Below are 12,150 nucleotides of genomic sequence, written 5' to 3' on the forward strand. Positions count from 1 at the left end.
CTTCCAACAAAGTCCCCCTAATAGCTGACAAATTTCCTGCTGATCCTTTGGCCTTTTTCATTGTTCAGGAAGTAATTCCTTATCTTTCACTTTTGCTTTGTTTTTATACTAGTATAAATATATAATTACTTTTTTTAACTTTTATTTAAGCAAATATAAATTTCCAAAGTACAGCTTATAGATTACAATGGCTTTTTCCCCTCATAACTTCCCTCCCACCTGCAGCCCTCCCAACTCCTGCTCCCTCTCCCATTCCATTCACATCAGGATTCATTTTCAATTCTCTTTATATACAGAAGATCAATTTAGCATATATTAAGTAAAGATTTCAACAGTTTGCACCCACACAGAAACACAAAGTGTAAAAATACTGTTTCAATACTAGTTATAGCATTAATTCACATTGGACAACACATTAAGGACAGAGATCCCACATGAGGAGTAAGTGCACAGTGACTCCTGGTGTTGACTTAACAATTTGACACTCTTGTTTATGGCGTCAGTAATCACCCTAGGCTCTTGTCATGAGTTGCCAAGGCTATGGAAGCCTTTTGAGTTCGCCGACTTCAATCTTATTTAGACAAGGTCATAGTCAAAGTGGAGGTTCATTCTCCCTTCAGAGAAAGGTACCTTCTTCTTTGATGGCCCATTCTTTCCACTAGGATCTCACTCGCAGAAATCTTTCATTTAGGTCCTCATTTTTTTTTTTTTTTCAGAGTGTCTTGGCTTTCCATGCCTAAAATACTCTCATGGGCTTTTCAGCCAGATCTGAATGCCTTAAGGGCTGATTCTGAGGCCAGAGTGCTGTTTAGGACATCTGCCATTCTATGAGTCTGCTGTGTATCCCGCTTCCTATGTTGGATCATTCTTTCCCTTTTTTATTCTATCAGCTAGAATTAGCAGACAATAGTCTTGTTTGTGTGATCCCTTTGACTCTTAGACCTATCAGTATGATCAATTGTGAACTGAAATTGATCACTTGGACTAGTGAGATGGCATTGGTAGAATCCCCTGGCACATTTCTAACTACTTTTTGGGGAAAGTCAGCTTGAGCATGTCCCAAATTGTACATTTGACATAGTTAGACAGAGAGAGAGACAGAGAGACAGAGAGAGAGACAGGCAGAGAAAGGTCTTCCTTCCATTAGTTCACCCCCCAAAATGGCCACCACGGTCAGAGCTATGCTGATCCGAAGCCAGGAGCCAGGTGCTTCCTCCTGGTCTCCCATGCGGGTGCAGGGCCCAAGCACTTGGGCCATCCTCCACTGCCTTCCCAGGCCACAGCAGAGGGCTGGACTGGAAAAGGAGCAACCAGGACTAGAACCTGGCACCCATGTGGGATGCCGGCGCCGCAGGCAGAGGATTAGCCAAGTAAGCCAAGGTGCTGGCCCCCATATAATTACTTTTTAAAAATATTGTAATTAAGTGTACAAGGATACTTCAAAAACTACATGGAAATGGAATTAAAGGAAAAATTCATTTTGGTGCAAAACATTTTGATGTTGATACACACAAAGGATCTTCAAAAAGTTAATGAAAATGTATATTATATAAAACTATGCATAGATTTCAAAACTTATTGCAACAAAATAAACTTATCTTGTAATTCCATTTTTCCATAAGCTCTGTAATGTACCCTGTATATTTATTCAGAGAAATGAAATTTCTCCTCTCCAATTACAGATGTACCAATTATATTCCTATAATATGTGAAAGAAACAATTCCTTATGCCCTCACCAATACTGGGTAATACCAACCTTTTAGATTTTTACTATATGATGGGTGAAAGGTAGATTATTGTTTTGTTTTACAATAGCAACTGCAAATCAAAGAAAACACAACTGTAGGCTGTATTTGTCTAGGGCATAAGAAAGACAAACACAGTGAGAAACTATCAAAATAAGTACTTATAAACTCTAAATCTTGCCAGTAACTTTATTTACTAAAGTTTCCAGACATGTGTTCATTTTATGAGTATTTTTAAACAACAATGAGCAGTAGAGATAAGGGGTTGGAGGGGGGTACGGCTGGTGGAAGAACAGTAGGCCAAAGGGGAAAGCCAACGGAGAATTTGTGACCTAGAAGAGCAAGTATTTCTCATCTAAGTGCACTGGTTCTTAGTCTGGTGCTCCACTCACTGTAACAGTCCATCAGAAGGGAAATCAAACTGGAAAAACCTATGAAAAGAAACTGACAAAGAGGTGGGGAAGCAGAGGAGGCCATTTTTAATCAGCCTCTTAAAAACTGCAAATAGCTTGAATCTTAAGCAGCTTTTGTAACACTGCCATAAGGAGGTCAATACAGATGGCTTGTATGACATGGATCTGTTCATGTATCAAATCTAAGTGACATAAACCCCCAGGAATTCATATACTCTTCCCAGGTGCTCTCCCTGGTGCTGGAGAAAACAGGAGGAAGAGTGTTAAATGTTATTAATAGCCCTGCAAACTCTGTTAACAGACTGAGAACTGTGACTTGTGTTTAATTATATAATTTCTTTTTATTTTTGTATGTCTATTTCAGGGCTTTTATGCTTTATGATGATTATCTACCAATAGATCTCTATTCTTGAAATAAACTGGGTCTTAAATGACCTACGACCATCTCTCTATTAGAGGCCAAACTTGGAAAACTCACTAAGAGAGGAAGTTCCCCGAATGCTTGAGAAATTCTCTTAATAGTTTCAAGTGACTAAAAATAGTCATCATAATAAAAACTGACTCACAACTTATTTGATTATAATACACATTGATTCAAAGTTAGGAAACTGACATCAGAGTCAGGAAAGGTATGGATTAGACTACAACAGGTGAGCAAATCACGGACTTTTAAAAACTGAATTCTCTATTTCCTATTGTTTTACATAGGTTTTTTCAACATGATACTTTATTCCATACAGATCAGGCCATAAATGAGACTTGAAGGTAGAATTACCTGTATGCTTTCTTTCCATTCCCATTCTCTACTAACTGACACGAGTATCCTATCCTTCATCTAGTTCAAAGTAGTAAGAACAAATTTCTGGGTCACAGCATCCATTCAAATCCAGAGGGATTCCCTGGGAGACTAAGCATGTGGTTGGTTGGATTCTCTGGAAAAGGATTCCTACCAATGATAGCAGCTTTCAAAATTTCCTTTCAGGTTTCATTTCACCTCTTTGTCATCAGAACTCCATTCTGCTAAAAACTGCAAGAGTAGCAGGCTCTTAAGGTCAGTGCCTGCTACTTGGGAGCTGCTGACATCACTTCCAAGTAGGTTTCTTGGGACTTACTTAGTCTCTCTGTCCAAGTGAGTTACATATTACAGATTAAAAAAAAAGATTTATTTGTTTGAAAGGCAGAGAGAGTGAGAGTGAGAGAGTGAGAGAGAGTGAGAGTGAGAGAGAGTGAGAGAGAGTGAGAGAGAGAGAGAGAGTGAGAGAGAGAGAGAGAGATTGAAATTGCTTTATCTTCTATCCACGGTTCACTCTCCAGATGGCTGCAACATCCAGGGCTGGGTGAGGTCAAAGCCAGGATTCAGGAACTCCATCCAGGTCTCCCACATAGGTGGTAGGGGCCCAAATACATGGGCTATCTTCTGATGCCTTCCCAGGCATGTCAGTAGGAAGTGGGATTTGAAACAGAGGAGCCAGGACTTGAACTGGCACTCCATTATAGATCCAAGTGTCGCAGGCAGGGATTTAATACACTGTGCCACAATGCCACCATCCCTATGTTGCAGTCTTAACTATAACCACAGCAATGTTACACTATAACCACAGCAATGTTACACAGAAAGACAAGACTCAACATATCCAGAGAAGAGAAACCTGGATGTACACAGAATGCTGAAATTGGTGATGTGAAAAGTTCCTTTTATACATCATTTACTAGTAGTTGATGTCACATCTTTTTAAAAGCCGCAGACTTCCCTCACAGCCAAACAAAATCTTAATATGGAACCCCAAAGTATAATAAAAAACAAAGTGGAACTATTCTGATTAAAAGAAAAATCTCCCCCTCCTCCTTGGCATACTACCTATGACACTGTAGTGGCTTCCAAAAATTTTTACAAGAGAGAACTGGGTCCTCAACATAAACAAAATCTTAACAGGAGCTTTCATCCTTTGTTCAACTGAATGGCCTCCAAGTTGTCAAAATCTTCAGCCCCTAATTTATAAGTGAGATGATGTATCTTTGTTACAGCTGCATTAGGGTACACTATTGTTTTATTACTTAAACACAGGATTTTAATAAAAATCATATAAACATGGCATTATTTCTATATGGTCAGACTAACTAGTGAATACCTCAGTACAATCTCCTCTTTTTACAGGTGAAGGGAAAGAAAGCTCAGTAGCAGAAGTAGTACAGTAATAAAGTCACGGCTTAGTAACGTTCCTCTGGCCAGTCCAGCAAATTTTCTGCAACAACGTATCACCTTAAATGATCCCTTTCTAACTGCTTCACCTTAAATAATCCCTTTCTGACTCCAAATTTATCTCTTCTTAATTTAGGCCTTTCCTCAGTTAAAAGGATGCTTCTGCTATTAGCGCCAATAAGATGCAATTCCCCCAAATGAATCGTGGGACAAAGGATTTACATCTGAAGAGCTAAGTCTTGCATCTGATACTTTCTATATGCTCTTACAGGCAGTGTTTCTAAGCCAGGCCACACCCAAGATGCATGTAGACTGGCACTGTACATATACACAAATAAACACATAAAACCTAGAATTAAGAAGTTTGCATTAAAAAACAACACCCACTTAATGTTTCTGAAATGTGCTAGAACCCATGAACTCATATCTAACTGGCCTGTAGGAAACCAAGATTTTGTTCACTTTTTGTGTTATAGGCAGATTACACAAAACAACAAGCATACTAGCTAGAAGGCTTACTGGCTTGAGAAAAATTTGTTCTAGAAAAGCATTCCTGGGGCCAGCGCTGTGGCGTGGAGGGTTAATGCCCTGGCTTGAAGCGCCGGCATCCCATATGGGCACTGGTTCGAGACCCGGCTGCTCCACTTCCAATCTAGCTCTCTACTATGGCTTGGGAAAGCAGCAGAGGATGGCCCAAGCGCTTGGGCCCCTGCACCCATGAGGGAGATCCAGAGGAAGCTCCTGACTCCTGGCTTCAGATCGGCACAGCTCCGGCCATTGCGGCCAATTGGGGAGTGAACCAGTAGATGGAAGACCTCTCTCTCTCTCTGCCTCTCCTCTCTCTGTGAAACTCTTTCAAATAAATAAATAAATCTTAAAAAAAAAAAAAAAAAGAAAAACATTCCTGACATATACTGCGACATATCAAGGTCTGGAGCAAGAAGCCACTACAAATAAAGTATCCAGGGGCAGACACTGTGACACAGCAGGTTAGGCAGCCAGTTGGGATGCTTCCATCTGCCATCAGTGTGCCTGGTTTGGATCACAGCTACTCCTCTTCTTTTTTTTTTTTTAATTTTTTTATTTTTATTTTTTGTTTTTGACAGGCAGAGTGGACAGTGAGAGAGAGAGAGACAGAAAGAAAGGTCTTCCTTTTGCCATTGGTTCACCCTCCAATGGCCGCCGCGGCTGGTGCGCTGCAGCCGGCACATCACGCTAATCCGAAGGCAGGAGCCAGGTGCTTTTCCTGGTCTCCCATGCGGGTACAGGGCCCAAGCACTTGGGCCATCCTCCACTGCACTCCTGGGCCATAGCAGAGAGCTGGCCTGGAAGAGGGGCAACCGGGACAGAATCCGGCACCCCGACCGGGACTAGAACCCGGTGTGCCAGAGCCGCAAGGCGGAGGATTAGCCTATTGAGCCACGGCGCTGGCCAGCTACTCCTCTTCTGATCCAGCTTCCTGCTAACACACCTGGAAAGACAGCAGATGATGGCTTAAGTACCTGTAACCCTGTCACCCACATGAGAAAACAAGATGAATAAGTTCCAGCTCTTTCTTGGCTTTGGCCTGGACAAATTCTGGCTATTGTGTACATTTTGGGGGGGGGGTGGGGAGAGGGAGGGAGATAAATCAGCAGATGGAAGATCTCTCCTCCACTTCTGTCACTCTGCCTTTTAAATAAATAAATACATCTTTTTAAAACAATGTATCCAAGTCTATAACAACTGAAGATTTCAGAAACATTTGTTCCATTAGCCAAATATGCTGCAAGGATTAAAAATGGCTACTCCAAAAGTGGCTAGAAAAAATGTAAACTGTCTGAAATGGAGTGAGAAGATTAAGTATGTCTCCTAAAAAGTCAGATTCCATTTTTATTCTCCTCTTCCTTCTGAATGGCCACTATTATAGACCAGAAAAACAAAAAAGCAGGAAACAGAACTTTTTCAGATGCTGGCAGGTTGTCTTTATCCCCATAGCAGGGCATTCACAACTTGCCAGTGGCCATGGAAATTTTCAAGTGAGGAGGCTCAAAATTAAGGCTTCTGAAAGGCCTCAGAATTTATCTGGCCTGTTAACTCCAAGAGAGCTTTTTTCCAAATTTCTGCCAGGCTCCAGTGAGGCCACAAAGGGGAAGAGCTTTGTCAACAAGGACAGAGACCCTTTTAAATGACAAGAGTTTTATAATGATACAACTGCGTGAATTGGAACAATAATTCATAAATCCAGATTTGTCTCTAATTACATGGGGGGGGGGTGCAAAACAAGTAGAGTTTCAGGGGATTAGGAATATAACTCAGTAGTTGTTAGGGTGACATAGCCAAAACAAGAGAACACAGAATCTGTTGACAATGCTACTCTATCAAGTGATTAGCCTCTCTCCTACCTTTTATTATCAAGTTTTGTTTGTTTCTTTTTTAAAATCACATAACCCTTGCTTTCCTAGCTCCCTTACCACAAAAGAATCTACTAGTTACCAACTCCATTTCACTTCACCACCAACCTGTCTGTAGCACTTATACTACTGATACCCCTTGATCTGCAAATTCTCCCTTTTCATTGTTGCTGTGATCCTGGACTTCTGTGACTCTCCAGTTACCTGGCTTCATCTCTTCAATTCTACTCCCTCTCTCCAGGGGACTGTGATTGAGAAAATCTACCACCTTCTGACATTTGGAGCCAATGATTCTTTCTTCTATGTGGTGGGCAGGGGGTAGAGGGAAGGGACATCCTATGCATTATATCATGTTCAGCGGCATCTCTGGCCTCTGTGAACTAGGCAGCAGTAATATCTCTGCTCACTCTCACCCTGATCCCCACCCCCACCCACACAACCCACTGTAACAACCAAAAGTGTCTCCAAACATTGCTAAACGTCCTCAGGAACAACATTACCGTATGTTGAGAGGTACTACTCTACATTCTCTTCCTTAGCAACTTCATCTCACTTCTGCAATTTAACTACTACCTCCATGGAGATGGCACCTAAGCCTGGATCTTCTCTCCAGGAAACTATTTCTACAGTTCTGCTGGCTGATGCACATCTCTACCTGGATACTTTTTTATTACTCAAACCATTAAACTCCAAACTGAATCTTTGAACTTGCCATAAATCATTATCATTTCTAACTTTTTTCAGTGCCTCGCATATTAGGCACTTCATTAAGCACTTTATGTATATTCAATTCATCATCACAAGGACACCATGAGGTGGCTTTTATTATTATAAACTTATTATTAAAAAGAAACTGAGGCAGGGAGGTAAGAAATCTGTTCAAATTCACATACATACTAAGTAGCAGAATGGAGTTTGAATACATAATATGCCTCTCCCACATCCTCTCTTTAAGCATCAAACTGCTTTCCTAGCTCCATGTATGATCCCACAATTTAGGCAGCTTCTCAGGCTCTGGACTCTGCAGTCAAGTTTCGTTTTCTCTACCAGATCCTACATTCTCTGGATTTAGTAACTGGAAGGGAACTACATAGGGCCTTGCATACAATGGCAGGAAACACATTCTGACTGAATATCAGAATCAGATGTGTCACCCACCTCTGTCCCTCTAACCAGTCTGACTGAAAAACAGCTATCCCTCACCATTTAGAAAAATACCCCTCCTTTCTTCACATCCCCTCCCCATTACCCACCACTAAACATCTAAAGACTTTCTTTAATTCTTGATGTAGCCCCATCTGCTCTCCCCACCTAAGCCCTTCCACCCAGGGCTACTCTCCCTCTGCCCCCATCCCAGTAATGGGCTGAAACAAATTCTAAGTCACAAAAAGCTTTTGAGTGATTGGAAGAAACTTGCTGGAATTCTACTTCTTCCCCAAATTTGTGCTTGGCCACCTTACTCTCCTTTATCATCTCCACCTGGTCTGAAATCTTGGCTTTCTAATCTTACTCTCAAATTTCACCTATGGCCCTTTCAAACTTACTGACTGTATGTGCCTTTCACTCTGTCCCCTTGGTCTTAGACCTCAGCTTTGTCTTATATTGTACAATCTTTGGTGTGCCTTGTGTCTTTGATTCCTAGAATAACACTGTCTCAGATAAGAACTCCGTATGACAGTCAGAATAATCAAATCTTCTGCCCAGTGCATCTTCTTGAGACAACAGATTTTGGTACTAGAGCCCAAGTACTATACTGCTCTTTAATAGCTTCCTGCATATGAACCTATGCTTCTTCTGAATCTCCTTCCTCTCATGGTCCTCTGCACTTGACATACAAATGTAAGTATAGATGTCCATGTACGTACACACACGCACAGTACTGTGGCTCAGGACCATGTTTCCCAAAGGCTCTCTACTTGAAAGGGCCTAATAAATACTTGAATTGAAAGTGCTAGGCAGCTGTGAAGTGGATGGCAATTGTGTACCGCAGTCTTTTGAGAGGGAGTTGACTGACACTCAGCCCTTAGTGCAAGAGATGGATATGTAACTATTACAACTGCGGCATAGCTGCCAAGCATCCTCTTCTCCCAGGGTTGCTTGTTCATGATGTCAGCTGCCATGACTTTATTGCCATGACAACTTGATGTATAACCCAGTGGCACGGCACTGAACTAGATGCACCAGAATGCAGTTCACCAGAAATGCTGGGTTCACTTTGACTTGATACGACTGCTTACTCTGAAGATGCTCTTTTTCTGCCTGATCCCAGGGTGGCAATGAAGAAAGAAATTCTAAACTTTTGAGCACTACTTTTCCTGAATAAACAGAAAACAAATCTGGTAATCCCTGCTATAGGAATGTGAAAGTAGAAGAATGAGTTCTGAGAGACACTCAGGACCTGTAACAACCAAGAGAAAGAGAGCTTCTAGTCCATCTTGTTTTCTCGCTACCCTAACCTATCAAAAACTAGAGAAGACAGCTTCTGCTTCAGGTGCTATTAGGAAACAGGAGGTGGAGTGTGACACTGAAAGTTGAGAGGGCAACTATACAGAAGTTACTATTTTTAAGCCTATTAGATTTGAATGTACAGAAAGTCTATTGTATCAGCTGAAAATTTAAGCAATTTTATAACAATACTTATACCTCAACATCCTTTGTAAATCTCTACCCATACAAATCCAGTTATATGGATTCTATCAAAATTCAAACATCAAAACGACAACAAAAAATGCCCTGGAAAAGGCGCTAAGATGTTGGCCTCCTGTTTTCTGAGTGTTTTGTTACAGAGGGTCACAATGGGTAAGGTACACAAAGCTTGATGCAGTAGACAAAGCAGGTGGAGGGCTGGCTCTGCTAACCCTATGCTTCTGAAGTTAGAAAGGTAAAAGTTCCCTCATTTGTGAGATGGAAGTCTCATATTTTTCTGAACTTCATAAAAAATAAATGGAAAAAAACACACATGACCATCAGGAAAACCATTCTGCTCATCAGAGCACAGAGTAACTGTGAACGTTTATTGCATGCTTCCCATATGGTACCCACTGAGTTCTCACAAAGAGCCCAAAAAAACTTGCTCAAAGAAAAGAGAACATGCAGCCCTGAGCGATTCTAATTTCCCAAGTGAACACAGAGGACTTTCTCATACATGTTAGGCACTGAGAAGTAAGTACATTAATACGTATGCTCCTTGCCTCAGTTTTGGTAAATGGCCATAGGCTATCAGGAAGCAGCAGCTGCCTTGTCTAGTTTGGTAAAATCTTCCCCAGCACAGTCTTCAACGACACAGAAGCAAAGCAGAGGCAGCACACGAAGGATGAGTAACGTTCTGTTCCTCAGAACCTCAGCATGGTCGGTCTATGGGCATAACTGGCTCCTCAATCTCATAACTTGCTTACTCTATTTTCTCTCCTTTTTGCAGACTGAAACCCTACTTCACCTCCTTAGGGAACAAACAACCTGCTTCTATCTAAGAACCACAGTGCTCATTAACTAACTAGTTACCAAGACACTTTTCATGTATCCAAAGGCTGTGATAACAAATCATCCTTATGACTTCTTATCATTCTGCAAAGTTCCTATTTTCACGGTACTCATGAATAAAAGCATACTAAGATTAACCCTATTTTGTGACAAAATTGATGGCTCAGACACATCGAGTGAAACAGGTAGTAAACACCAGTATGTGGACTGAAGTTATCTGACTTCAATGTCTGTGCTTTTTCACCATAAAGAAAAGTATGTCATACTTACAGTTTTCTTTCCTAAAGATCTGAACAAATTCAGTACTGGAGTATTATTCCCAACCTACCTTCTGTGATAAAAAGTTAGTAACTTACTATAACTTCTAATAATTCTATAAAGAAATCACAGGGGGCCGGCGCTGTGGCATAGTGGGTAAATCTGCCGCCTCCAGTGCCGGCATCCCATATAGGTGTGGGTTCAAGTCCCGGCTGCTCTACTCTGATCCAGCTCTCTGCTAATGGCCTGGGAAAGCAGTAGAAGACAGCCCAAATTCTTGGACCCTTGCACCTGCATGGGAGACCCAGAAGAAGCTCCAGGCTCCTGGCTTCAGATTTACCCAGCTCCAGCTATTGTAGCCATCTGGGGGAGTGAACCAGCGGATGGAAGACGCTCTCTCTCCCTTCCTCCCTCCCCTCTGCCTTTCAAATAAATAAATAAATCTTTTAAAAAAATCACAGAAAGGCAACTTATTAGTCTCATTAACCCTGTGACCTTGCACAAGCCACTTAACTTCTTAAATCTTTGTTTTTTTTTTTTCAGTTGAAAATGGGGATGATGTTTAACTAGTTGAGTTAGGAAGCAAGGAACTACCTTACTGTTCATCAATCAGATCACTGGTTGAATGGAATTTCTCTTCAAGCTATAGAGAACTAATATATACTGCACCCTGGATAAAGGCAAAGCCAACCAGGGGATATATAAAATTATATATATATATATATATATAAAGTTGTATATATTATACACATATTAACGTAAGAATCTACAAATGAGTTTTAGTAGTCTATTTCAGAAGACTGAAAGTTGTATTCATTCAGGTCCTTTGCCTTAAAATGGCAAAGGAAATACCTTTGTTCTTGAGAAAATCTGAGTTTTAATTCCTGAGAGGTGAACTAACAAATAGAGAAAGAAAGAGGGACAGGACAGAAGCAGAACCTTAAATGAAATCTGGGTGATTGCATCATTTCATTGAAAAGTGAAGTTTTATATATCTAGGTATCAAGGCTCCTAAATTGAGTGTCAAATACAATCATGCACTAGAAATGTGAAATGTGACTGCTATGGGGAGTCCTGACAACTCCACTGCCCTCTCCATGTTATATGTGTAATCAGCCTTGCAAGCTTCTGGCAGAGTACATGATCAAGTCTCATATCAGTGCAGAGAGGAGCCAGAGCAGGGAGAGAAGGATGACCTGATGTGGTATTTTTATTAAGCCATTTAAAACTGAATCTTTTTGCTTTCCATCCACCAGGCAGCTCAGAAACCATGCCTACCTTTTTCTTAAAATGCTTATGGTTGATTTATGTAGTTGTTTAATTAGGAGCACTGGGGCCCCCAAAAAAGAACAATCAAAGGGTCAAGCTACAAGGGAGGGGAAAAGAGGAATAGAGATTTTCAGATTTTGGTGGGATCTACTTAAAGGGGAACATATCTTCCAAAATGTCTTTGAAATGTGACTTAACTTCTTTTTCTTTTAATTCGGCATCAGGCAGTTTTAGTACTTACAGTTTGCGCTGTAACAGTGTTACATTAAGCTGCTATGTATTGCTTGTTTCCAGTGCAAATATATGCACACACAGCTAGCTGCACACTGCCAAGGCAGATACACCGCCCTGACTGGGACAGGCAACTGAGCTAAAGGTTACTTCAAATGTT

At 41.1% G+C, this 12,150-nt stretch overlaps 1 protein-coding gene across 4 annotated transcripts in view; it reads right to left on the reverse strand.

Annotated features, from left to right (window-relative positions):
* Positions 1-12,150, reverse strand: part of TRIM44 (TRIM family member 44) — a 118,756-nt gene that overhangs the window by 77,079 nt on the left and 29,527 nt on the right. The window lies entirely within an intron of this gene.

The sequence above is a fragment of the Oryctolagus cuniculus genome, chromosome 1 (assembly GCF_051225735.1).
Source record: "Oryctolagus cuniculus isolate XC-2025 breed Fujian yellow rabbit chromosome 1, ASM5122573v1, whole genome shotgun sequence".
Classification (NCBI taxonomy): domain Eukaryota; kingdom Metazoa; phylum Chordata; class Mammalia; order Lagomorpha; family Leporidae; genus Oryctolagus; species Oryctolagus cuniculus.